The sequence below is a fragment of the Nerophis lumbriciformis genome, linkage group LG05, assembly GCF_033978685.3.
Source record: "Nerophis lumbriciformis linkage group LG05, RoL_Nlum_v2.1, whole genome shotgun sequence".
Taxonomy (NCBI): domain Eukaryota; kingdom Metazoa; phylum Chordata; class Actinopteri; order Syngnathiformes; family Syngnathidae; genus Nerophis; species Nerophis lumbriciformis.
Genome location: NC_084552.2, coordinates 21,172,030 through 21,194,991, shown reverse-complemented (window position 1 = coordinate 21,194,991; position 22,962 = coordinate 21,172,030). Strand labels below are relative to the sequence as shown.

The window sequence follows — 22,962 nt, the reverse complement described above, 5'->3', positions numbered from 1 at the left end:
AACATCTGCCAGTGGATCGTAAATGCCTGGGCAGATATTTCGGTCACAACTGTGGTCCGAGCTTTCCGGAAGGCAGGATTCACAGAACTGCTGGACAACAGCGACACTGACTCCGATTACTTCGACGAGACGGAACCGGCCATTTTGGATCCCACATTTGCCCAACTTTTCAATTCGGACACGAAGGAGAAGAATTCGAGGGATTTATGAATGAAGAATAACTTCAGAAAGTGAGCGTTATGTTTATTTTGTGTGTTGTGACATTAACGTTCGAGCAACATTATGTTGCTATTGCTCTGCACTATTTTGAATTTTACCATGTTTGTGATTGCACATTTGCGTACATTTTGGGAGTGAACAGAGTTGTTAGAACGCTGGTTTTTAATATATTACTAAAGTTTGACTGACCTATCTGACTGTTTTTTTGACATTCCTTTAGCGCAGTTAGATGAGGCTTACAGCACGGGGCGGCTTATAGGTGGACAAAGTTTTGAAATATGCCGTTCATTGAAGGCGCGGCTTATAACCCAGGGCGCCTTATGGTGCGGAAAATACGGTAGACTGTTCATTAGATTTTTGCCGACACCTAGTGGTCACAATATTTCTTTAAATCAGGGGTATGACGCAGTAAGTTGAATGATGCGGACACTTTTGTTACTGGATCCTTTTTAATACACAGCTGCCTTGGAGATTTTGTATCTGTAAGTAATATGCAACTGTATTTATTTGATACTTCTTCATATTGACAAATGTCGTGTTTTTAGATTGCAATATGGTTCAATGAAGGACACTTGTTACGTACAACTAGCTTGTGTGCTATATTGTGTGCTTAGCTGTTGTGTAGCTGCTAGTTTACCTTTTGTAAATCACTTTACTAAAACACAAGAAAACAACATCCTTGTGTGCTTATTGGAGGACATTTAGACATGAACTGGCTGCCCCGCTTTGTACAAGTGAAATGCTTCAGGATTTGTATCAGAGCTGATACTGGAGATTCTAGATGGAAGCAGATATATCATACGATAGTTAATTTTTTTTGGCTGATATCCCACTGATATCAATATCGGATTATTTTAATAAAACACCCCATAAATCTAAGTTCTGTACACGGGAAACTTGATTTTTTTCTACTCTTGCCTGAAACCATCAAATTCCACAGCCTGCTCTCCCGACCACACGTACTCTGTTGCGATTCCTGACGTCTTTTATAACTTTGCATGCATGACCTACACATAAACTTTTAAAGGGGAAATTCCTTTTTTTTTTTTGCCTATCATTCACAACCCCTATGTGAGACAAGAACATACACTTTTTTCTTCCTTATGTATTCTAAATCGTAAAAAAAAGCACTAGCAAGAATCAGCTAACAATGCAGTTAATGGGGATTTAATTTATTCCGCCTATATTCCTCCCTTTAGCTACATTTGTAGCTGTCTAGTACGAGCCGTATTTTACGATTTAGAATGCCCAAAAAAGGGGAAAAAAACATGTTCTTGTCTCACATAGGGATTGTGAATGATAGGCCAATTCCAAAAAAAGTGCTGTTCCCATTTAATTGTTGAACGTGTTTTCTACAAATAAAGCCTTAAATTAAAAATTATAAATGGAAAATATAATGAAACGTCTTTGAGGAGTTTCATGGGGTCTTCTGCATCTTATTATGCAGTACCGTATTTTTCCAAGTATAAGTCGCTGCGGAGTATAAGTCACACCGGCCGAAAATGCATAATAAAGAAGGAAAAAAACATCTATAAGTCGCACTGGAGTATAAGTAGCATTTTTGGGGGAAATGTATTTGATAAAACCCAACACCTAGAATAGACATTTGAAAGGCAATTTAAAATAAATAAAGAATAGTGACCAACAGGCTGAATAAGTGTACGTTATATGAGGCATAAATAACCAACTGAGAACGTGCCTGGTATGTTAACGTAACATATTATGGTAAGAGTCATTCAAATAACTATAACATATAGAACATGCTATACGTTTACCAAACAATCTGTCACTACTAATCGCTAAATCCCATGAAATCTTGTACGTCTAGTCTCTTACGTGAATGAGCTAAATAATATTATTTGATATTTTACGGTAATGTGTTAATAATTTCACACACAAGTCGCTCCTGAGTATAAGTCGCACCCCCGGCCAAACTATGAAAAAAAACTGCGACTTATAGTCCGAAAAATACGGTATTCCGAAAAAAAAAGCGGCTTGGTAAAACTGAAGTGGGAGGAATGTTAAGGAGAAACACACTTACTGTAATTGAACACCAACGTAATGAGCAAATGTTCTAATCATATTTATTTTGTGACAAATTAAAGAAAAAACTCAGTTGAGTGTTTTTTTTTTTACCCTTTGTACAACTGGAAAATAGCATTCAGTTTAGTGTCTTTCAATTTTTAACTTCCTGCAGTGGATATTTTTGTATTTGTTTCAAGAATGCTGATTGTCAGGGGTTACCCAACATTGCAAATACCTCACAGATTAATGTTCGACCTCACTGGCTTTTTAGTTTCACATTAAGGATATATTTTCCTGGCGAGGGTTCATCGAGCGGGTTCTCGTATTACTTGTATCGTCGTACATTCGTCGCGCTGTGCAGGTTGGCAATTTCTTTCTTTTTTTCTTGCATGTCTCCGCTGCCTAATGAGGATTTACGGCAAAAGGAATCTACTTCTTGTCTACACATTCATCGAACTCCAACATGCTTTCTCCTCCAGTTTTTGGTGTTCACCGTAAAAGCAAAGTTAGTCCATCCATCTGATTTAAAGTTTGTGGGAGGTTCTGCTCTGCTCGTTGTCGTTTACTTCCCAGACTGTCCCATTAAATAGCTCCAGAAAAAAAACTACCCTGGCGGTAGTGTTGGTTTGATCTGGTCACATGTAGAGGTGGGAATCTTTGGGATTCACGATTCGATTACGGCTACGATTTAGCAGCTACGATTAGATTAAAAATAGGTTGTTGATGCATCTATAATTTGTTTTGATGCAGTTTTACATTTCTCTTGGTTCCACTAAATAAGCGTTTATCACTTGCAACTATAAAATAAACTGTGCATTTGTTATAGGGTTGTACGGTATACCGGTATTAGTATAGTACCGCGATACTAATTAATCATATTCGGGACTATACCACCTCTAAAAAGTACCTGGACACATGAGGACTTTAAATATGACCAATGTATGATCCTGTAACTACTTGGTATCGAATTGGTACCCAAATTTGTGGTATCATCCGAATGCAGCTGAGATAGGATCCAGCATCCGTGACCCCAAAAGGGACAAGCGGTAGAAAATGGATGGATGGACGGATCCAAAACTAATGTAAAGTATCAAACAGAAGAATAAGTGATTATTACATTTTAACAGAAGTGTAGATAAAACATGTTAAAAAAAGTTAAAGTACCAATGATTGTTACACACACACTACGTGTGGCGAAATTATTCTCTGCATTTGACGCATCACCTTTGATCACCCCCTGGGAGGTGAGGGGAGCAGCGGGAATTATTTTTGGTGATTTAACCCCCAATTCCAACCCAAAAGAGAAAGTAAGCAGATATTAACAGTAAATGAAAAAGTAGATTAGTAATTCATTTTCTACCACTTGTCCTTAATAATTTTGACAAAATAATAGAATGATAAATGACACAATATGTTACTGCATATGTCAGCAGACTTATTAGGAGCCTTTGTTTGTTTACTTACTAATAAAAGACAAGTTGTCTCGTATGTTCACTATTTTATTTAAGGACAAGCTTCCAATAAAAAAAACATATGTTCAATGTACCGTAAGATTTTTTTGTTTAAATAAAGCCAATAATGCAATTTTTTGTGGTCACCTTTATTTAGAAAAGTATCGGTACCGGTATCGAGACAACGCTAATTTGTAATAAGAAACAGTTAATTTAATGGAAATGTGTGCAAAACTGGAACATAACTTCCCTAAAATAAAGGAGCTGGTCGGATCTCGCGGTGAGGTGGCTCGCTGCAGTCAGCCAAATTTTAGAACTGTCTGCATTACCTTATTTACAATAAATAACTGACTATCGATTATTGATGTTTATTAATGGATTTTATAATCGTCCATGTCCAAATTGCGATGCATCTAATTATCGATTATTTCTCCCACCTCTTGTCACGTCACAGTAGCATTGGTAGCATTTTTAAAAACCAAAATACAGCGATATTTACATTACAGTTACATCCCTGCTGATTGGACAGTATTGTCCTATCTAGGCTGCTACAGTAGTGTCTTGCTGCAATCCAGTTTTCTGTCATATCTTGCGTCCATGACTGACAGTTTCGCCTGCTTCTGCTGGGACATGCACACGATGGCTGCGGATCGCAAATGAAGGCGCGTAGCCACGCATCTCCCCCGTCATGCCCGCCTGAGTGGGCGGATCTTGGTCTTGTCACGGTCGCAAAGCACGTAATGGGCAGTTAGAATCCCTCGTACGCAACCAGACCCATATGCTTCTGACTATCGAATAAAACAAAAAAAAAGATTATCTCCCTTCTGCCCTCAAGACCGCTTTACCTTTAAACAAGAAATATCGCCACATTTTAATCTTGTGAATAGGAAATCTCGTCATACTAGTAAAATCCGCTTAAGTTGACAATAGGGATGTAACAATAAAGAGTAATAATGATAACAGCGGTAAAACTACCGGCGGTTAATATTACCGTTTTAAATTAAAATGATCAAAAAACGTGATTGATAACTGTACTTGATTTGATTTGACTTTGATAAACTCATGGACTGACTTGCGCCAGCGCACTAGCTTAAATGCTAACATGAAAGCAAACAACAAACCCCATAAACTTATATCAAGCATGTGATTTTTCCGTCTATAGTCGGAAATCCGTCTTTTTTTTATCTCTGTAAAAATATAAACATTGTTTTCCGTTTTCCTTCGTTTTTTCCGACATACAATGTGTGTTAAAATCTTGATTCGTCTCTTTGCCATACCTGCCAAAAACTACGGTTTTCCCGTAATGAGTACGGTTTTTGATAATCCATTGGTAAAAACTACGGTTTTCCATTAAAAATTATTAACTTAAAAATCGAAGCTACGTAGCAAAGTAACTCTACGGGCAGGGGACAAAATATACGGGAAACATCAATGAGGATTGGTTGGTTTACGTATAAGAAAACCCATGATTGGTTGGTTGGTTTACTAGGATGAGTCCCGATTGGTTAAGATTAGGGCAAAACATTACGGACAGGCCAATCAGAGGCAAGATAGGGCGAGTCATCGAACCAGGAAGGGAAATCATAACAGACATCCCAAATGACGAGAGAGTCGGAGAAGAGAAGAGGGAATATTCAAGCGGGTGGTTAATATATTAAAAAAACTAGTGGAAGATGGCAGAGGGATTCTCTTCCTTAGATTTTTCTTTTAGCGATGTAGACAATGTTCAGGAAACCCACAATATGTCTACTTAGCCACATTTGGACAAATGTATGCGTCTGGATAAAACAATGCCCAACACATTCATTTTAGTTGTTTACCATGTAAACCCAAATCTCGACATGGAAGACATGGAATACACATTTAAGAACACACATGATTGTGGCAGACATATGATGACTTTTGCTACAGTATAGCCTGTCTAAATGCTACTTTTCATTTTCATTGGTGTTTTACAACAAGACAGTAGCTGACGTTTTGTTCATTTTTCTACTGTTTAAATTTTGACATTGAATAGTTTAATCATTTTGAAACATAAACATGACTGCAAGAAATGTGTTATTTCATGCTATAAACCACAAATGGTTATTCTGATAAAGGAAGTTACTTTTGCATTTAGAGCAGTTAGAAGTGGAGAGGGAGTCGAAGAGACAGAAATTGGCTATAAAATCCAAGGCAGAATCCAGTAAAGCAGAAACAAAAAGGAAAATGCAAGCTGCTCAGAAATTAGCCAAAAAGGCTCATGTCAGAGCCTTCAAAGCAAAAATGCCAAAGTAATGTGTAAATAATGTAAATAACTAGATGAACCATCTGTGGCTGTGAAGTGAACACTAGTAAGGTTGTAAATACTGTATAGAGTAAGCTAACCCATGTGGTTCCTGTGGATGTGAACACAAGTTGTAATTACTGTAGTGACTAAATAACATAGTGACTGAAACAGACATAGTGATTCATTTGGATGAATGGGGTTTGTATTTATGTAAACTGTTGATCATTTCTCATTTTTTTTAAACACAGAAACATCTTTAAATTGTGTTTTTTTTTTTTTTGCTAATTGAATTGTGCACATTAAGCCTACAAGATGTGCTCTCTTAGAACACAGTGATCGTTTTATACTCAGAGGAACACATGACGGACGAGTTCTGGATGTGTAATACATTTTTTTACGGTCTTTTCTTTCAAATAAATCTTAATGTGCTTCAGTACAAACCTATTGCTGGTTTGCATATGACGTTACATCCGTTTTTCTTCATTGCGGCTTAATTCACACGATGGTCAAGCAGCTTGAGCGCAGCATTAAAACAAGTGACTGTAGAGTTGGAGCAGACTATGCCGTATTGCTGTCTTGTTCTTGGGTGTTCCAGTCGTTCAAATAGAGAGATAGGAAAGAGCTTTCATAGAGTCCTGAAATAAGTGGGGGGAAAAGGAAAGTGCATCAAAAAAAATGGCTCTTGAAAATAGACACTTTCATTATCTTTTGGAATACAATCGGACCGCTTGTGTCTGCAGGGATCACTTTGTAAAATGTTTGTTTGAACATTTGATTTGTTTGAGAAACTTTCTCTGATGCAATCCAGTTTGCATCTTCTATATTTGTAGTGTTTGAGAGCAGAACTAAACGTAAAGACGAGAACGCATTAGTTTGTGTAACTTAAATGTCTGCAATGCCATGATAAGTCCTAGTAATACATATTGTGATTGTTGGTCCAATCCACCATATTTTCTTTCTCGATTTTCATAACACAAGCTAAAAGCTTAGTTTGTTGTGCAGGAAAGCCAAGTGCTTCATTCGACACATGACCACATATAGCGTCTTTAATTGATGGTGTTTGTTAACAACAAGAAAATATCCTTAATAGTATCAACAAACTAGATTAATAAATCTCTCGTATGCTCAACAGCATATACTGAATGTTGATATCACTAGCAAATTTGTATCAGGAAATCAACTGCAAACAAACTTATCCTTTCTCTCATTAGCGTCACGATCCAGCGTCACAGCACAAGGTCAATCAGATTTGTTACTTAGCGATGCATGAATAAATCCAACTTTGTCTTTCACCGATTAATGTTCAATTTGAGGACCCCTCAAATGAAAAGACATGATGTGCCTTCTTGTATTTGTCGAGGAAGTGCGTCCGAGCCGAGCATTACATCTACTTCGGTGATGATTGGTTTAAATCTTTAGAAAATTATTTTTTAAGAGTGTAAAAATCCACTCCATCCAATTTAAAATATTTTTTCATGATCGCTTATAAATTTGCCTCTAAACCTTTTAAAATACGCCCAAATCTGCATTGATGCAAGTAAATAAACCGTAGCCTAATGGGACTCTAGAGTCCAGACCATCGCCTGAAACCCGGAAGTGCGTCTCGGTCACGTGATTGCAACCAAGGAATTTTTAATACAATAAAAGCTTAGCCATTAACAGGGAACTGCACTTTTCTGGAATGTTGCTTATTGTTCACAATCCTTACATAAGACATGAGGACGGATGTATTTTTTTTAATGTATTCTAAATCAAATCAAAAGTCGGCTTACAAAGAAGCCTAAGGGAGCCTCTTTATTCTGCCTATAAAGCCCTTAAAACAACATTCAAACACCTCCATTAAGGTTTTATATACATGATGTAAGTATATATGTAATGTAGTAATATGCACATTTTTAATAATATTTACTTATTTTGATCATTTTAAGCATACGTGGTGCTTTTTTTTTACATCACTGATTACGGTACTCACTGCAGACGTCATGAGAGCCAACAAACATAAAAAAAAACATCACTTACTGTACAAGGTCTGCTTTCATTAGGATGCCGACTGCTGTTTTTTTTTAATATAAACCGTCATTGCCCCAAAAATAATAAATTAAAATCAATATTGTTATGAATTATTGACCTGTTTAAGGTTCCAATTACTTCACATCAAATATTCGACTTTGAACATTCGTTTTTGCCATAACAAGGGTTTTCCTTTGAGTAAAAGGACTAAAATTTATTTTTAATTGTTTTTAACTTTATGTCGACAGACAGTAGATCAAGAAATTTGAGTGTTGAAAGATAATTAAAAAATATATTATGACTCATTTTGAAAACATTTTAATTATTGGGCAGCACGGTGAGACAGGGGTTAGTGCATGTGCCTCACAATACAAAGGTCCTGAGTAGTCCTGGGTTCGATCCTGCGCTCGGGATCTTTCTGTGTGGAGTTTACATGTTCTCCCCGTGACTGTGTGGGTTCGCTCCGGGTACTCCGGCTTCCTCCCACCTCCAAAGACATGCACCTGGGGATAGGTTGATTGGCAACACTAAATTGGCCCTAGTGTGTGATTGTGAGTGTGAATGTTGTCTGTCTATCTGTGTTGGCCCTGCGATGAGGTGGCGACTTGTCCAGGGCCCGAATGCAACTGAGATAGGCTCCAGCACCCCTCGCGACCCCAAAAGGGACAAGCGGTAGAGATGGATGGATGGATGGATGGAAATCCAAAAGGCTCAAACCCATAAAAGTGTTAAAAATTAGTCTCTTTTTTTTGTCTTAATTTCAGCGCTTAAGTCTTTACAACAATTTTTAGATCTATCCATTGATTTTAAGTTTTTATTATTTAATGTTTTTTTTTATATGGCAAACACAAAATATGCAATATTTTCATCCCAAAATATTTCAAAGTGGAATATTTTGTGTGATGCAATTAGAGCCTTCAATAGATAATTCATACCAACATTGATTTTGACGAATTCCATCTGTGTTGGCCCTGCGATGAGGTGGCGACTTGTCCAGGGTGTACCCCGCTTTCTGGCCTAGTGCAGCTGGGATAGGCAAGACAAGCAGTAGAAAAATGGACGGATGGATGGATATTATTATTTCAGCAATGACGAAAAAAACAGCCTGCATGGCAGCTTTGTGTTATTAGAGTAAACATTGCAACTTTTTCTTGTTACATTTCACCTGTTTGATCTTTTGTTCCACTTTTTTATTTAGATTATTTTTTTTTTTTAATAGTATTTTTAGAATTTTCCGCGGTCCATTAAAAAATTAGCTGCGGGCCTCTCTTTGGACACCACTGATGTAATACTGTACGTAAATTAGCCCCCATGTCGCTTTGCTGTGCTCGGTTTACAGGTAGTGGTGGGGGGTTTGGGGCCCCTGTTATGGTTTTGTGTACCCCTGATCTGTTATTATGTCTTCAGACTTCTTCAGAGGTCAAGCCTTACTCATTTTGGGTGAAAAAAAATGGAAGATTTTTGTCAACCCTCCTTCGTTTACCTCACTTCCTTCCCAAATGTAGCAGTCAGTCTGGACTGTGCGAGGTCATGTGTTCATCAACGGAGATGAGTGTGTGTTATTTCAAAGCCACCACCTAGATCAGTGATCGTGTGTGTGAAAGGGTAAGGTGTACCGTATTTTTCGGAGTATATGTCGCTTCGGAGTATAAGTCGCACCGGCCGAAAATGCATAATAAAGAAGGAAAAAAACATTAACTGGAGTATAAGTTGCATTTTTGGGGGAAATGTATTTGTTAAAACCCAACACCAAGAACAGACATTTGAATAAATACATAAATAAGGAATAGTGAACAACAGGCTGAATAAGTGTACGTTATATGACGCATAAATAACCAACTGAGAACGTGCCTGGTATGTTAACGTAACATATTATGGTAAGAGTCATTCAAATAACTACAACATATAGAACATGCTATACGTTTACCAAACAATCTGTCACTCCTAATCGCTAAATCCCATGAAATCTTATACGTCTAGTCTCTTACGTGAATGAGCTAAATAATATTATTTGATATTTTACGGTAATGTGTTAATAATTTCACACATAAGTCGCTCCTGAGTATAAGTCACACCCCCGGCCAAACTATGAAAAAAAACTGCGACTTACAGTCCGAAAAATACAGTATGTATGGAGTCACGGCTGACTACACTTTGATGTGGCGTGTCAAGGCAGAGAGGAAATGCGTTGTCATCATTCAGGAATGTGCTTCCTCTCAGCTGCTAGATAGTAGCACACCTGGTTACTTGAGTAGTGGGAGTGGGTGTGAGGTAGGGGACTTCCTGTCCAGCTGACAAGGACATTTTTGTCCAAACGGCACACAAAAAGCTGCATTCACGCCAGCGATAGTACTGCAAGTGCTGAGTGTAATGCAATCCCTGGTGTTTGAGCGGTGGTGGTCGCGGTGCCGGGGGCCTGGGATGGGGCTGGGGGGGTTTCATAGGTTGCCTTTTTTTAAGTGGCACACCCAGATCGGCAACACTGGAACGCCTGCAACGGACGTGGAAAGCTGCCCTTTTCTGCAAGTGAAAAAGAGGGTTAGCGGGAGTGTAAGGTGCTAAAGGTTGGGGGTCCAGGGGGTGGGTGTGTGCATGTCGCTGGGTCAAGAAAGATGTGAAAGAAAGTTGTTACACAGCCACCGGTCTGCTATATTTACACATCTATTTTGAGGCTCATGTAAATTTATGACTGCCCTTGTAACAAGACTCCCATTTCCACTTTCCACTAATGTGTGTGTGTGTGTGTGTGTGTGTGTGTGTGTGTGTACAGTATGTCTCAGTGACGTGCAGTCAGGGGAGGCAGGTGAGGCGGGGTCTCACGTGCCATCATGGAAAGAAAAAAAATGTAAAAAGAAAAAAAAATTCATTAAATTCTTATATGTATCCAGTGATTATAAGTTATTTTCCATTTAACTTCACCAGTTTTAGATTATTTTTATTCAAAATCGCTGAATTTTCACATTTGCCGTTCAAATACTGAGAAGAGACTTGCAGTGATCAGCAGCCAGTCGAGGCACGTCACTGAGTTGTGCCTCACCGTGGATTGCGCAATGACTCGGCTAACTGCTGGTCTGCTGTGCAGTGAGACCGTATTGCTATATGAATTATATTATACATTTCCATAGTTTAGTTAGCTGAGGTATATAATGTACAGTATTTTGTCAACAACTGTATGTGTGTAACGTATTTCTTGTGCTGAGCAATCATAAAACGGCTGCGAAGAAGCACTGTGTGAGGCACGCAGTAATCCCACCTCCTGGTGGTAGAGTTGTGCCGGATAATGCACCCCCGACGTAGAATGCACCCCCTGACGGGAGTGTTATATCAACTAAAGCCCACAATTAAAGTTTCCACGTGCAAGATTGAATCTATTTTAAAAAGTTATTTAATAAGAAGCCAAAAAGTGCAAAAACAATAATGTTCGTGTTGGAGGAGTTGTGAATGACTACTGGGCCACAACATTAGATACACCTGCAGACTGCAGCACGGATGGGCATCAGCCAATCCGCCTCCACAGTCATTGCTTATGCAATGAAAGAGTTCGGCTGGTCACTAGAGAAGGCATACAACTTTGTCAAGGAAAAGAGGAGCATCACACGACCGAACGCAAGTTGCATGCGACAGCTGGCAGAGTACGAGGGCATCCTCGATGCGAGGTACACTGCATTTCTTGACGTGTGCGTGTAGTTGTCCAAACTCATTCCTATTTGTCAGATTTGTATTTGATCTATACATTCAGCAAACAGAGGTTTTGGAGGAGTTGTGAATGACTGCAGTCGCTGCTGAGCCACAACATTAGGTACACCTGCAGACTGCAGCACGGATTTCATATTTCAGTCATTCACAACTCCTCCAACACGAACATTATTCTTTTTGCACTTTTTGGCTTCTTATTAAATAACTTTTTTAAATAGATTCAATCTTGCACGTGGAAACTTTAGGTGTGGGCTTTAGTTGATATAACACTCCCGTCAGGGGGTGCATTCTACGCCGGGGGTGCATTATCCGGCACAACAGCGGCGCATGGACTTCATTTATAAGTAAAGGTAAGACTATAATAACGTTTTTTTTAATTAAATGTGCTTTTTTGTGTGCTACAGTTTGTATGTGTAAAGTTAAAGTCAAGTTAAAGTAGCAATGATTGTCACACACACACTAGGTGTGGTGAAATTTGTCCTCTGCATTTGACCCATCCCCTTGATCACCCCCTGGGAGGTGAGGGGCGCAGTGGGCAGCAGTGACACCGCGCCCGGGAATCATTTTTGGTGATTTAACCCCCAATTACAACCCTTGATGCTGAGTGCCAAGCAGGGAAGAATGCTGGTATGAGCTTTTAAACACAACCCGTTAACTGCTGCCAATCAAATGGTGAATAAGATACTCTTTAGGGTTCATATGTTTGTAAATCTGACTGTGATGAAGTCAGTGCCTCACCAGCCATGAACCTCACCGCACGTCACTGGTATGTCTGTATATATGTACAAACCCCTTTTCCATATAAGTTGGGAAATTGTGTTAGATGTAAATATAAACGGAATACAATGATTTGCAAATCCTTTTCAACCCATATTCAATTGAATGCACTACAAAGACAAGATATTTGATGTTCAAACTCATAAACTTTATTTTTTTTTTGCAAATAATAATTAACTTAGAATTTCATGGCTGCAACACGTGCCAAAGTAGTTGGGAAAGGGCATGTTCACCACTGTGTTACATCACCTTTTCTTTTAACAATACTCAATCAACAATTGGGAACTGAGGAAACTAATTGTTGAAGCTTTGAAAGTGGAATTCTTTCCCATTCTTGTTTTATGTAGAGCTTCAGTCGTTCAACAGTCCGGGGTCTCCGCTGTCGTATTTTACGCTTCATAATGCGCCACACATTTTTGATGGGAGACAGGTCTGCACTGCAGGCGGGCCAGGAAAGTACCCGCACTCTATTTTTACGAAGCCACGCTGTTGTAACACGTGCTGAATGTGGCTTGGCATTGTCTTGCTGAAATAAGCAGGGGCGTCCATGAAAAAGACGGCGCTTAGATGGCAGCATATGTTGTTCCAAAACCTGTATGTACTTTTCAGCATTAATGGTGCCTTCACAGATGTGTAAGTTACCCATGCCTTGGGCACTAATGCACCCCCATACCATCACAGATGCTGGCTTTTGAACTTTGCGTCGATAACAGTGTGGATGGTTCGCTTCCCCTTTGGTCCGGATGATACGTCGAATATTTCCAAAAACAATTTGAAATGTGGACTCGTCAGACCACAGAACACTTTTCCACTTTGCATGAGTCCATCTTAGATGATCTCGGGCCCAGAGAAGCCGGCGGCGTTTCTGGATGTTGTTGATAAATGGCTTTCGCTTTGCATAGTAGGCTTTAACTTGCACTTACAGATGTAGCGACAAACTGTATTTAGTGACAGTGGTTTTCTGAAGTGTTCCAGTGCCCATTTGGTGATATCCTTTAGAGATTGATGTTGGTTTTTGATACAGTGCCGTCTGAGGGATCGAAGGTCACAGTCATTCAATGTTGGTTTCCGGCCATGCCGCTTACGTGGAGTGATTTCTCCAGATTCTCTGAACCTTTCGATGATATTATGGACCGTAGATGTTGAAATCCCTAAATTTCTTGCAATTGCACTTTGAGAAACGTTGTTCTTAAACTGTTTGACTATTTGCTCACGCAGTTGTGGACAAAGGGGTGTACCTCGCCCCATCCTTTCTTGTGAAAGACTGAGCATTTTTTGGGAAGCTGTTTTTATACCCAATCATGGCACCCACCTGTTCCCAATTAGCCTGCACACCTGTGGGATGTTCCAAATAAGTGTTTGATGAGCATTCCTCAACTTTATCAGTATTTATTGCCACCTTTCCCAACTTCTTTGTCACGTGTTGCTGGCATCAAATTCTAAAGTTAATGATTATTTGTAAAAAAAAAAAAAAATGTTTATCAGTTTGAACATCAAATATGTTGTCTTTGTAGCATATTCAACTGAATATGGGTTGAAAATGATTTGCAAATCATTGTATTCCGTTTATATTTACATCTAACACAATTTCCCAACTCATATGGAAACGGGGTTTGTATGTCTATATATATGTTTGTATGTATATATATATATATATATATATATATATATATATATATATATATATATATACATGTGTGTGTATATATATATATATATATATATATATATATATATATATATATATATATATATATATATATATATATATATATATATATATATATATACATGTATGTATGTATGTATGTCTATATATATGTGTGTATATATACGTGTATGTATGTGTGTATATATACGTGTATGTATATGTGTATATATAGTTGTATGTATATGTGTATATATACGTGTATGTCCATCCATCCATCCATCTTCTTCCGCTTATCCGAGGTCGGGTCGCGGGGGCAGCAGCCTAAGCAGGGTAGCCCAGACTTCCCTTTCCCCAGCCACTTTGTCCAGCTCTTCCCGGGGGATCCCGAGGCGTTCCCAGGCCAGCCGGGAGACATAGTCTTCCCAACGTGTCCTGGGTCTTCCCCGTGGCCTCCTACCGATCGGACGTGCCCTAAACACCTCCCGAGGGAGGCGATCGGGTGGCATCCTGACCAGACGTCCGAACCACCTCATCTGGCTCCTCTCGATGTGGAGGAGCAGCGGCTTTACTTTGAGCTCCCCCCGGATGACAGAGGTTCTCACCCTATCTCTAAGGGAGAGCCCTGCCACCCGGCGGAGGAAACTCATTTCGGCCGCTTGTACCCGTGATCTTGTCCTTTCGGTCATAACCCAAAGCTCATGACCATAGGTGAGGATGGGAACGTAGATCGATCGGTAAATACGTGTATGTATGTATATGTATGTATATATAGGTGTATGTATGTGTGTATATATACGTGTATGTATATGTATGTATAAATGTATGTATAAATGCGTGTATGTATATGTATGTATATATACGTGTATGTATGTGTGTGTATATATACATGCATATATATGTGTGTGTATATATATATGTATGTATACGTGTATGTATATGTGTGTATATATACGTGTATGTATATGTGTGTATACATACGTGTATGTATGTGTGTATATATACACGTGTATGTATGTGTGTATCTATACACGTGTATTTAATGTATGTATATATACGTGTATGTATATGTATGTATATATACGTGTGTGTATATATACATGCATATATATGTGTGTATATATACATGCATATATATGTGTGTATATATATATATATATATATATGTGTATCTATATATATATATATATATATATGTGTGTGTGTGTGTGTGTGTGTGTGTGTGTGTGTGTGTGTGTGTGTGTGTGTGTGTGTGTGTATGTATATATATATATATATATATATATATATATGTACACGTATATGTGTGTGTATATATACGTGTATGTATATGTGCGTATATATACCGTATTTCGTTGAATTAGCGCCAGGCGGTAAATAATTTAAAACCTCTTCTCACTCCGGCCCTTACCAAAGGCATGCGGTAAATTTAGGCCTGCGCTTATAAATTTGAGTGTGATGTAAGGATACCATCATGAAAAGCACATTTAATTAAAAAAAAAACGTTATTATGGTCTTACCTTTACTTATAAATTAAGTCCATGCGCCGCTCCTTCTGAACAAAAGAATCGATAACTTGTTTATAGAAGTCTTCCTTATCTTTCTTCAGTTTTAAAAGTCTCTCTGTCTCGATGGAGATCTTCCTTTAATTATTACCTCCTGCTTCGATTGAAAGTCCAGTTTAGAAAACTGTTGTCACTTCTTCTGCAGCCGAGTAGTTGCAAGAATGATTCCTGGGATGACAAGCGCCCTCTACCACCATGAGGCGGGAGTCATTTAATGACTCATATTTGACACACGCATCTATATTAATAAAACATTTTTACTGTTCTTTTTAGCATATTCAATAGCTTAGACCTTAAATCCTACTGAATAGCTCTTTATCTTCTTCCCTTTATGCGATTTTAAATTATTGAAATTAGCCTCCTCCATTTTGGAAAATGATGGCTTGAAAGGTGAAGTGTCACTCGTGACATGACGAGTTTGACCCGGCGGTAAAACAAGGCATATGCCAATTATTTTGCGAAACAAGTTTGACCCAGCAGTAATTCTAAGCATGCGCTAATTTTTTTGCGAAACGAGTTTGACCCGGCGGTAAAACGAGACATGCGGATAATATATACCCAGCGGCAATTCAAGGAAATACGGTACATGCATATATATATATATATATGTGTGTGTATATATATTAGGGGTGTAATGGTACACAAAAATTTTGGTTCGGTACATACCTCGGTTTAGAGGTCACGGTTCGGTTCATTTTTGGTACAGTAAGAAAACAACAAAATATAAATTTTGGGGTTATTTATTTACCAAATTTGCAAAATCTTCCACTAAAAATATTTTTCTTAGTGGAATATTTGATGTGAAGTAATCTGAACCTTGAATAGGTCAATACTTCATAATAACATTGATTTTGGTTCAATATTATGTTTTGAGCAAGGACAGTTTGAAAGAAAAAAAACAGCTCTGTTTTATTAGTCAACATTGCAACTTTTTCTAAATTACATTTAACCTGTATCCATCCATCCATCCATCCATTTTCTACCGCTTATTCCCTTCGGGGTCGCGGGGGGTGCTGGAGCCTATCTCAGCTACAATCGGGCGGAAGGCGGGGTACACCCTGGACAAGTCGCCACCTCATTGCAGAGCCAACACTGATAGACAGACAACATTCACACTCACATTCACACACTAGGGCCAATTTAGTGTTGCCAATCAACCTATCCCCAGGTGCATGTCTTTGGAGGTGGGAGGTTGCCGGAGTACCCGGAGGGAACCCACGCAGTCACGGGGAGAACATGCAAACTCCACACAGAAAGATCCCGAGGCCGGGATTGAACTCACGACTACTCAGGACCTTCGTATTGTGAGGCAGACGCACTAACCCCTCTCCACCGTGCTGCCCACATTTATTTATATATATATATATATATATATAATGTATTTATGTATATATATAATGTATTTATGTATATGTGTGTGTGCACCTTATTGCAGTGAAACTTGCGTAGGGACATGTAACCAAATATTAACATTGCTGTATGTATACTTTTGACCCAGCAGATTTGGTCACATTTTCAGTAGACCCATAATAAATTCATAAAAGAACCAAACTTCATGAATGTTTTTTGTGACCAACAAGTATGTGCTCCAATCACACTATCACAAAAAATAAGAGTTGTAGAAATGATTGGAAACGCAAGACGGCCATGACATTATGTTCTTTACAAGTGTATGTAAACTTTTGACCACGACTGTATGTAGACCACAAGGAAGTGTTTTCCATTTAGAAAAATATATATTTATATATAACTCCTTTAATGCGTCCCATAATCTGGTGCCTTTTATATATGAAAAAGGATTTTTTTTTTTTTAAATATAGACCATTTATCGGCGGTACGCTTTATAATCCGGTGCGCCCTATGGTCCGTAAAATACGGTCTTTAGATTCCATTCTTGGCCTCTGATTTTCCTTCATCTTGTTCTATTTTTTTGACAGTATGGATGTGAAGTGGTCCTAAACTTTTATCGGTTATAGTCTAAAAAGTCTAAAATGTGGAAACCTACGAGACCCTAAACTTGTGAATTCATACCATCAGACCTAAGCCATTGCCCTGGATTTCACTTTAGGATAGATTTGATTGGTTTAGAATATTTTTAGAATATTAGGCATTTGTTGGTATTTGGAGTCAAGTCTGGATTGGTCCCAGGCGCATATTAATTGAGTGTATAATGCCAATGATGACCACACGCCACCAACTGTCCCGCTGCCTCCCAAGGGTGTTCTGTCCAGCATTCCAGCAGCGCCGCCTGTCAAAAGGTCCCCATTGTGGCGCCTTGCTCACGTTGTTGTTGCACAAAAGTCGCACTCTCAGTGAAATAACGCAGCTGCCTGACTGCTGGCTTGTGGAAGTCTGAAGTCCAGTGGACGTGTTGATTCATTGACCAAACAGATTGTTTTGACATCCGCCAAGGTTGGCAGGTCTAAATGTGGACATAAATTATTTGAACAAATGAAGGGTTTTTTTCCACAGTACAACTTTATTCATGGAATATTACATTTTTAATGCAAAACCTCAGTTCAAAGTCACAAGATGACTTATTACACCAGAAAAATTGGACGTAATTATTGTAAAATTGCAAATTTCTTCCTCATTTTTTTCTTTTTTAAACATTTTTTGAATTGTTACATTAGCACATTATTGTAATGATATTAGTCAAGCTAATTGAAGGCACAATAAAAAGTTGTAAGTCAGGGTTTTTTGCTGCCGATTCCATGAGTGACATGGCCCAATACTGATACCAATCTCATAAATGTTTAAATGTGTTTATGGTGGGTGCTATTGACAGTTGAAAAAAATTAACACAATATTTAGTTCCTTATTTTACGTTGTTACATACAATTGTAAAGTCACACAATAACAAAACTACTCATTTAAAATCATTAGTTTTTTTGCCCTCAAAGTCCTCCTTAATATTCTCCAAGTTTGCCAACATTAAAAAAATATAAAAGATTTAGAAAATAAAAATATCGACCTACCGGTATATCATTTTAGTATCGATCATACAATGATAATACCCTTGGTGTTGACACCACCGATTTATGGATCAATCCGCCCTCTTACATGTCAAGGACTGACTGTGACTATGCTGACACACCAACAGTTGTTCAGACTGGTACGTGTACCACGAGTGGTACGCCATACAAATCACTTAATTAAAGTCCAGTGTTTTATTTTCCTATATTTAAACACAGTGTTACTGTTCAAACTGTGTGCAATGTGGCCATAAATATAAAATATGCTTGTTAAATAAAACCTCTGCTTTGTTTTAATAAATACTCGGGCCTACTACGCTACCGTATTTTCATGTTGGTCATTATGGTGGTACTTGGAGAGCCAATTGTGTTTTTGAAGTCGTACTTGATTAGAAAAGTCTAGATTCTAATGAATCTACAAACCCCGTTTCCATATGAGTTGGGAAATTGTGTTGGATGTAAATATAAACTGAATACAATGATTTGCAAATCCTTTTCAACCCATATTCAATTGAATGCACTACAAAGACAAGATATTTGATGTTCAAACTCATAAACCTAATTTTTTTTTGTGCAAATAATCATTAACTTAGAATTCCATTGCTGCAACACGTGCCAAAGTAGTTGGGAAAGGGCATGTTCACCACTGTGTTACATGGCCTTTCCTTTTAACAACACTCAGTAAACGTTTGGGAACTGAGGAGACGCATTTTTTAAGCTTCTCAGGTGGAATTATTTCCCATTCTTGCTTGATGTACAGCTTAAGATGTTCAACAGTCCGGGGGTCTCCGTTGTGGTATTTTAGGCTTCATAATGCGCCACACGTTTTCAATGGGAGACAGGTCTGGACTACAGGCAGGCCAGTCTAGTACCGCACTCTTTTACTATGAAGCCACGTTGATGTAACACGTGGCTTGGCACTGTCTTGCTGAAATAAGCAGGGGCGTTGCTTGGATGGCAATATATGTTGCTCCAAAACTTGTATGTACCTTTCAGCATTAATGGCGCCTTCACAGATGTGTAAGTTACCCATGTCTTGAGCACGAATACACCCCCGTACCATCACAGATGCTGGCTTTTCAACTTTGCGCCTATAACAATCCGGATGATTCTTTTCCTCTTTGGTCCGGAGGACACGACGTCCACATTTTCCAAAAACAATTTGAAATGTGGACTCGTCAGACCACAGAACACTTTTCCAATTTGTATCAGTCCATCTTAGATGACCTCAGGCCCAGCGAAGCCGACCGCGTTTCTGGGTGTTGTTGATAAACGGTTTTCGCCTTGCATAGGAGAGTTTTAACTTGCACTTACAGATGTAGCGACAAACTGTAGTTACTGACAGTGGGTTTCTGAAGTGTTCCTGAGCCCATGTGGTGATATCCTTTACACACTGATGTCGCTTGTTGATGCAGTACAGCCTGAGGGATCGAAGGTCACGGGCTTAGCTGCTTACGTGCAGTGATTTCTCCAGATTCTCTGAACCTTTTGATGATATTACGGACCGTAGATGGTGAAATCCCTAAATTCCTTGCAATAGCTGGTTGAGAAAGGTTTTTCTTAAACTGTTCAACAATTTGCTCACGCATTTGTTGACAAAGTGGTGACCCTCGCCCCATCCTTGTTTGTGAAAGACTGAGCATTTCATGGAATCTACTTTTATACCCAATCATGGCACCCACCTGTTCCCAATTTGCCTGTTCACCTGTGGGATGTTCCAAATAAGTGTTTGATGAGCATTCCTCAACTTTATCAGTATTTATTGCCATCTTTCCCAACTTCTTTGTCACGTGTTGCTGGCATCAAACTCTAAAGTTAATGATTATTTGCACACAAAAATTGTTTATCAATTTGAACATCAAATATGTTGTCTTTGTAGCATATTCAACTGAATATGGGTTGAAAATGATTTGCAAATAATTGGATAGGTTGATTGGCAACACTAAATTGGCCCTAGTGTGTGAATGTGAGCGTGAATGTTGTCTGTCTATCTGTGTTAGCCCTGTGATGAGGTGGCGACTTGTCCAGGGTGTACCCTGCATTCCGCCCGATTGTAGCTGAGATAGGCTCCAGCGCCCCCCGCGACCCCGAAGGGAATAAGCGGTAGAAAATGGATGGATGGATGTATTCCGTTTATATTTACATCCAACACAATTTCCCAACTCATATGGAAACGGGGTTTGTATATGTTTATACCCTGTTAATAACTGCTTACTTTCTGCTGTAACGTGGTTTCATCTACACTTCTTAAACTTTACTGAGCACTTATTTCTTGATGTTGTTTCAATCTAGCTTAGCGGTTAGTTTAGCTATTAGCATGCCTGCTCCTGGCTTGCTCTCGGTGTCTAACAAATTTAGCCTCGTCCTCCAGTGATAACGTTACTTAAGATACTAACAAATACAGTTTATTTGCCATAATAATAATTCCTGAGGGAACCCTCCTGAAGGAATCAATAAAGTACTATCTTTCCATCTATAATGCAGGTGACTATTGGTAGTTTATGGGAGTGGCTCCACACTGTGTCGGCACAGTTGTCAGTAGGGATGATACTCGAAACCGATTTTCCCGATTGTTTGAGAAGAAAAGAACCGAGTCCTCGGACTCGAATCTCTTTTTGAGAACCGGTACCCGTTATCGAGACCACTAAAGAAAGAAAAAGAGTTGGTTCTTTATTCGAATCCCTGAGAACGAATCCCATCCCGACCAGAAATGCCCCGTGGGACATCACAAGAAATGACGTCACGTAGCTCAGTCATTAGGCGCAGATAGGGAAAGCAGGAAAAAAATGGACTGGAAAAAGCGCTTCTAGGTGTAATAAAGTTCAAAACAAAAGGTATAATCCAATGAATAGCTTTTCTGAGAGATTTGAGCAGGGTACAAACACATGACGAACACTTTTACGACCAACCGGAAACATAGCAACCAGGCTAGCAACGCACCTCCTTTACGGCAGCTGTCGCAACGTTCTTAAAGCAACCGCAGCACATACATATATATATATATATATATATATATATATATATATATATATACCGTATTTTCCGCACCATAAGGTGCCCTGGGTTATAAGCCGCGCCTTCAATGAACGGCATATTTCAAAACTTTGTCCACCCATAAGCCGCCCCGTGTTGTAAGCCGCATCTAACTGCGCTAAAGGAATGTCAAAAAAACAGTCATGGAATCGTATATCAACATGGACGGAGCTGCTGAAAAAAGCCACCCGGCCTCTTCGCGTAAACTTAAACTTACCTTAACCACTCGCTCATCTTTTCTTCATCCATCCCTTCGAGTTAGCTTTTATGATGACGCCGGCTGGAAAGGTCTCTTTTGGCAAGGTCTTCCTTTTGAATATCACCATGGGTGGAAGTTTCTGGCCATTAGCATGGCAAGCTAGAACCACAGTGAAGGATGACTTCTCATTCCCTGTGGTGCGAATATTCACCGTACGTGCTCCCGTTGTATCCACAGTGCGGTTCACAGGAATATCAGTTGCTGTGAAATAGTAATCCGTGTGCGGATGGAGAGATTGCGTCTTTTCATGAACCGGATCCCTCTCACTTGGTAGGAGCCATTTTGTGGTCTTTACAGATGTAAACACACAAAGGAAATGAAACGTACGGTATATCCGCGCGCTTTTTCTTCTTCTACGCGGGCGGGTGGTTGCTTACAGTAGAAGAAGAAGCGCTTCCTGTTCTATGGGGGCGGGTGCTTACCTTGGCGGTTGCTTGCGTAGAAGAAGAAGCGCTTCCTGTTCTACCGGGAAAAAAGATGGCGGCTGTTTACCGAAGTTGCGAGACCGAAACTTTATGAAAATGAATCTTAATATTTATCCATATATAAAGCGCACCGGGTTATAAGGCGCACTGTCAGCTTTTGAGAAAATTTGTGGTTTTTAGGTGCGCCTTATAGTGCGGAAAATACGGTATACAACATCTCCCTTTTTTAACTTTTGTTTTTCTTTACTTGTAAACAAAACAAAATCACACTGTATATGTGTTGTCTGTCTAATTATAAATAATGCAGACGAGGCATGTTGGCTGAGTTCTTGACGTTTACTTTCACAGCGTGCTCATAACCTCATTGTGGCGACGTGCAACAACACTTTTCGGGGCTACCGTGCATGCTCGTCACTCCCGTTGCATGCTGGGTAGTGTAGTTCTTATATTCCCTAGCTCATAACATCACATCTTTCCCCCGATAAAGAAATAATGTTAACTCAATGAAGTGTATTTCTTTTTTTCGCTTTAACTTTTCATTTTTTAGCATTGTAACCACATTTGCAAACAACTTTTCTCTTCATAGAATTTCCTTTCAATAAAGAAATAA

The 22,962-nt window shown here is 39.0% G+C and overlaps 1 protein-coding gene across 1 annotated transcript in view; it reads left to right on the top strand.

Annotated features, from left to right (window-relative positions):
• Window positions 1–22,962, top strand: part of irs4b (insulin receptor substrate 4b) — a 30,391-nt gene that overhangs the window by 5,831 nt on the left and 1,598 nt on the right. The gene's annotated exons all lie outside the window — the stretch shown is intronic.